Genomic DNA, 6,901 nt, shown 5'->3' on the forward strand with positions numbered 1-6,901 from the left:
TGAATTACATTACATTTCTATTTTAAAAACTTACCACCAGTTTTACTAAATGTGGGAAGTCCAAGATGCTTATTTTTAAATACTAGTGAGTGAAATTAGATATTTTAATTTGTTAGAAAAAAGAACTATGAGAATTTTATTTTTCTTGTGCTGGTACAGAATGATTTACTTCTTTTGTCTAAAACTAACCATGGACCATTTAGGCTAAAGAATTTGCTAGTTTTGCCAGTAATTGAAGATATAATTGAGTAAAATTTTGATAAAAACCCTTAAAACTGTTTAATACATTACATTGGCAAATCTTATTATAATATGTGAGGATTAGTTATAAAAGGGTAATTACAGAATTTAATAAAAAGAAAACAGAGAAAAGACAATAATACCAGAATGCAAAATAAAGACAAAACTGAAGGTAGTGTAAGGGGGAATTCACAGCTTTATTATAGTACTTTGCCTCATACTTGCTAAATTTTTCCTACAATTACTTGAATGAAAGATGATCTTAAAATAAATGAACAGGACATTGTAGGTTTCCCAAGGCAGTGCTGCAGCTATATCAGGATGTGTGTAGGAGGTTAGAACATCACAGCTGAGTGAATTTTAATTCGAAGTTTATTTAAAAGTATTATATCAATTCTTCATAAACAACAACCAGAATAACATAAAGCTACTTTTAGATTTTATTTGGTTACTCAAGAAAACTGTAAGAGTCATATACATAAAAAAGAAAATGAAAATCTGAAGATTTGTTTCAAAAATTAATTGTGGCCAAGATTTATGTTATATGATTGAGAAAATATTTTCTGGAGCTAAATGAAATGGAAAAGCTTAATTTTAGTCAAGCTTAGTGAATATTGCTTTAGTCAGTGAAATCTGATTTTTATATCTTCTTCGATTCACTTCATCATTCTTTTTTTTTCTTGAGGTGGACTTTCACAGGTTTTACTTGACAATAAATTTTCCTCTTGATTTTATCCCACTATTTTTTATTTTATTACTATTTTCCCATTTTTAAATTTATAGTCATGTGTACAGATTTGAAGTACAAAATTCAATGAAGTTTCACAAATGCTTGCACTTACTTGTGTAACCCCATACCATTAAAGATATAGAATATTTTCCCATTACTCCACAAATGTTCTTTGTTTACTCAACCATTCAACTCTTAACTCCCATACATTCATATTGCTGTAATTCCTAATTCTGTAGATAACTTTGCTTGTGTTTGAACTTCATATATGTGGAAATGTTCAGTGTGTACTTTGAAGAGTCTGAATTCTTTTGCTGAACTTATTTTTGAGATTTATTCAGTTGTGAGTGTTATCAATGGTTCATCCCTTTTTCATTGCCAAGTAGTATTCATTATGTGATTAAACCACAACTTGCATATCTATTCATTTGTTAATAGGCATTTGGATTGTTTGCAGTTTGATACCTGTTATGAATAACATTGCTATGAAGGTTCTTGTATAAGTCTTTCTGTGGTTATATTTAAATTATTTTTGTGTAAATACCTAGGAAGGGGGATAGGGATTTAGCTCAGTGGTGCCATGCCTGCCTCACAAGTTCAAGGACCTGAATTTGATCCCTGGATTTGGAAAACAAAACAAAACAAACCTGGGGGGGTGGAATTGTTGAGTCTTTGAGAAGATATATGTTTAAATTTATAAGAAACTGGAAAATTTTCAATATATTTGCAACATTTTATAGTTGTACCAGGAATGTAAGAGTCTGATATGGAAATATCATCAATGTATTACTACTGTCATTTTACTTTTAGGCATCATGGTGGATATGAAATGATAATTCATTGTGGTTTTAATTTGTCTTTCCCTAGTAACTAAATGGATCAAAAACATTTTCATGGCCATTGGCCATTTGTATATATTTTTGTGTGTGGTGTCAATTTTACTTTTGAAAATAACTTTTTTGTTTTTTAGATTTTACATTAGTTTATTTCACTGGTACATTTTAGGTATATAGCACAGTTATACTCATCATTGGGATCTTGTACCTTTACATGAAAGGTCTTGGTTCTCATTTTTTCCCCTTACCCCTGCCCTGCCTTCACCCCCTCCTCACTTCCCTATTTACTAAAACTTTATTTCCATATTTTCATTTTCTCATATTTTTTTCTTCTCCCTTATTTCCTTTCCCTTCCCCTACACCCTTCCCCTACACCTTTAGCCCTTTTCTTCCTATTTCACATTGTCAATTATACCATTAGGATCTTATGTATAATTACAGTTTTTCACACCAGAGAAACTATTCGGTATTTACATGTGTGTGACTTATTTATTTCACTTAAGTGTATAGCCTCAATATGTATCCATTTTCCTACGAATGACGCTAATTTCTCATTCTTTATGGCTGAGTAGTATTTCATTTTATAGAAAAACCACATCTTCTTCATCCAGTCTCCAACTGATGGGCAAATGGGCTGTTTCCAAGTTTTAGCTATTACAAACTGTGCCGCTATAAACATGGGTGTGCATATATCACTATGGTGTGATTCTTTTAATTCTTTTGGAAAGATACCCAGTAGAGGGATGGCTGGATCCAATGGAACTTCTAATCCTACTTCTTTGAGGTATTCTCTTTATTGATTTACATAGTGGTTGCACCAGTCTGCACTCCCACCAATAATGGAGAAGGTTTCCTTTCTCCCCACAACCCCACCAACATTTGTTATTAGTTGATTTCTTGATAGCAGCCATTCTTTGTAGGGTGAGGTGAAATCTCAGTGTTGTTTTCATCTACATCTCTCAAATGACAAGTTATATGGAACTTTTCTCATATTTACTTGCTGCTTTTACTTCTTGGTCTGAGAAATATCTGTTCATTTCAGATGCCCATTTTTGAATTGGGTCTTTATATTTGGAGGGCTGATTTTTTCAAGTTCTTTATATATTCTAGATATTAGTCCTTTGTCTGAGGAGCAGCTGGTAAAAATTTTTCCCACATTGTAGGTTGTCTTTTAGTTCTGTTATTAATTTACAGGAATTCTTATATTATGGATATTAGTGCTTTTTTTAGATACATGCATTGTAAATATATTATTGAAATGTTTTTATTCTTTATGATTTCAGTTGGTGAGCAGAATTTCTAAATTTTTATAAAGTGTGTATTTTCAGTTTTTTAAAAAATGTTTTCTGTGGCCTAAAAATCTGTGCCTTTATAATATCAAATGCTGGCAAGAATACGAACAATAGATGTCCTTATTAGTTGCAGATGGAATGTAAAATGGCACATTCACTTTGGAAGACAACGGAGCAGTTTCTTGGAAAACTGAATGTGTGCTACCATACCACCTAGCAGTCATGTTTCTTGGAATTTATTCAAAGAAGTTAAAAACTTATGTCTACACAAAAATCTGCACAGGATATAACAACTTCATTTATAATTGCCCAAACTGCAGAGCAACCAAGACGTCCTTCAGTAGGTCAATGGATACATTGTGTTATATCAAAACAGTGGAATATTATTCAGAACGAAAATGAAACATACTATCAAGTCATGAAAAGATATGGAAGAAACTGAAATGCATATTACTAAAGAAATGAAGCCAAATTGAAAAGGCTGCATCTGGTATTTTTCCAACTATATGACATTTTGGAAAAGGCAAAATTATAGAGAGAGTAGCTGACTAGTGCTTTTCAGGGAGTAGAGGGAAGCGATGATAGGCAGAGCTTGGATGATTGTGAGGACAGTGAAACTATTCTGATGACATTATAGTGAGGAATATGTCTCAGTATACATTTCTTCAGTATACATATTCCACAGAATATACAACATTCAGAATGAACCCTACTGTGAACCATAGATACTGGGTGATAATTATGTGATGCTGAGAGCTAGTAGTGTTGGAGCTTATGAATGTGCCAGGATAGGTCGGAGTATGGAAAATCTGTGTACCTCCAGCTCAGTTTTGTTGTAAGCCTAAAATTTTTAAAAAAGTACTAAAAATATCTATGCCTATTTCCAGGCCACACATTCTTTATATTTACTTCTAGGAGTTTTATCATTTTAGGTTTTATGATTAGGTGTATGATGCATCTTGAATTTTATGTAAGGTAGTATGGTTCATCTTGACTTAATTTTTGAGAGTGTAAAGAAGTAGGGAAGAGGCTTATTTTTTTCCAATATCTTTCCACTTGTTCTCATATTATTTATTGAAAAGACTTTACTCCCCTCTGCCACTTTTTTGAGACAGGGTCTCACTGTGTAGTCCAGGTTGGTCTTGAACTTGTGGCAATTCTCCTGCTGCAGTCTTCTGAGTTCTGGGATTACAGGAGAGGCCCACTACATCTGTTTTACTCCTTGAAAATTATTGCACAATCAACCTTCAGAATTTTATAATTTTTCAAAGATGAAACTCTGCACCCATTCAACAATTACCTAACTCCTCTTCTTTCTAGTTCCTGGAAATCTCCATTCTGTTTTCTGTCTCTGAATTTGACTACTCTGGATATCTCATATAAGTGGAACAATTCAGTCTTTGTCTTTTTATAACTAGTTTATTTCACTTACTACACTATCTTCAGAGTGCATCCATGTTGTAGTGCATCCATGTTGTAGTATGTGTCACAATTTCTTTCCTTTCAAATGTTGTGTAATATTTCATTGTATGGCTATAACATATTCTGTTTATCCACTTATCCATTCATGGATACTTGGGTTACTTGTACATCTTAACTATTATGAGCAATATTGCTATGAAAATGGGTATACAATTATCTATTTGAGACCCTGCTTTCAATTCTTTGGAGTATATACACTCAAATGCCCTAAATTTTTTTGACTTATTTAATCATATAACTTTTTTCAACCTAATCCATAATGTGATGAATTGCATGAGTAGGTTTTTGCATCCTGTGTAAGGAAGGAAAATGTCTTTTTCTCTACCCATTCTGGGTTCATGGCTGAGACCCCCATAATGAAAGACAGATTCACAAGAGAAAAGCATACATGTTTGTTTAATATGTTTTATGTGACATAGAAACCTTCATGAGGAAATGAAGGCACACACACAAAAATGGGTAAATCTGTGTACTTTAGTGCTAGATATGATTAAGAATAGTCATGATATGATACACACTGTACAAACTCAATCACAAAATGGCATGTCGTATATGTACATGCAGAGCGTAAAAGAACACATCCAGCTAAGCTGCTTATAATTGAGAATGACTTTGTTCTTTGTTTCTTGTGTTTTTGTTTCCTTAATACATATATTAACTTAAAAAATTATTTTTAAAACTAAAATAAAGAATAGTCATGATAGAGTTAGAGATATAAGCTAATAGTAAGAAACAGAGATAGCAAGGGCTGTTTGCTCTGATTCTTCTCTGTGATACTTTATCTTTAGAAATGAGGATGTTTATCTCATATGTGGGTCTTGTAATCTATTTTAAGGATAGGTTAAAAAAAATCCTTCCTAGGTTTCATGAAACCTCTTTGTCAAGAGAGTGGGGAGGGTCAGAGAGACCGTCCTGTCTCTCAATTCTTTCAGTTCAAAATATTCACTATGTCCAAGTGCCAGTTTGGGGATAGTGTATCATGAATTCATTATCTAGAGCACAACCTCCTTGATTGTTGCACTGAGTACACTACTGGGTTTAGTTAGGTAATGGTTTAAGTGTGATATTTGCAGCTATGTTTGTAAGTGAAACTGGCCTATAATTTCCCTTTCTTCTATTGTTCTTAACTGCTTTTGAGTAAAAAAAATAATGGTAGTGCTGCAGAATGAGCTGGACATCTTTTATTCTTTTTCTATTCTCTGGTTCAACTTATATAAAATAGTTTCTATAGGACAATTTGGTAGAATATACATGGAAAGACACCTGGGGCTGCAATTTTTAGATTCAATGTCTTTTTTACTTATTTTTATATTCAAATTCATTACAGTATTTCTGCTTGCACCAAATTTGGCAGTTCTCATTTTTCTTGGTACTTTCCCACTTTGTTTAGCTTTTAATTTTTTGGTACCGAGGATCAAACTTGGGTCCTTGCACTTGCAAGGCAGGCGGTGGAACCACTGAGCTAAATCCCTGGCCCCATAATTCTCTTTTAACAGAATCTGTTTGGACTTAATGTATTTTTTATGTATTTTGCATTTCTTTTTGTATTTTGTTTCTGTATTTTAAATTTTAATCTCTTTTGGCCAGTGTTACCAAAACTCTATTTTATTAATCTTACAACACTTAATTTTTGGTTTGCTAATGTTTTTAAGATGTTTTTTCTGAAATATCTGTTTTTTTCCCCTTTGGCTTACTTTTTGCTTTCTTTTTGTCTCCTTGGGCTTACTTTGTAACTCTCAACATTTTTATTTTTTGGATTGTGGATCAAACTCAGAACCTTGCACTTAAAAGGCAGGCACAATGTCACCATACCCAATTCCCAACTTTTTTTTTTCAGCTTTAATTGAGTTTATTGGTACATTTTAGGGATTCAGTACAATTACATTCATTGTTGGGATCTTGTACCTCTACATGACAAGTCTTGATTCTCATTTTTTCCCCTTATCTCTGCCCTCCCTTCACCCCCTCCTCCCCTCCCCATCTACAAACACTTTGTTTTCATCTTTTCATTCTCTCACATTTTTTTCTTTTCCCTTTTTACTCTTCCCCTACCCATCCCACCTTCCCTACACCTTTAGCTCCTTTCTTCCCATTTCTAAATGTCAGTAATCTTATTAAATCTTATGCATTGTTGTAGATTATTCACACCAGGGAAACTATTCATGGGAAACTATTTGGTATTTACACATGTATGACTTATTTATTTCACTTAGGAGTATATCTTCAATGTGTATCCACTTTCCTATGAATGAATCTATTTTCTTGTTCTTTATTGCTGAGTAATATTCCATTTTATAGAAAAACCACATCTTCTTTATCCA

The sequence above is a fragment of the Fukomys damarensis genome, unplaced genomic scaffold (assembly GCF_012274545.1).
Source record: "Fukomys damarensis isolate Sample0158 unplaced genomic scaffold, DMR_v1.0_HiC HiC_scaffold_5, whole genome shotgun sequence".
Lineage (NCBI taxonomy): Eukaryota > Metazoa > Chordata > Mammalia > Rodentia > Bathyergidae > Fukomys > Fukomys damarensis.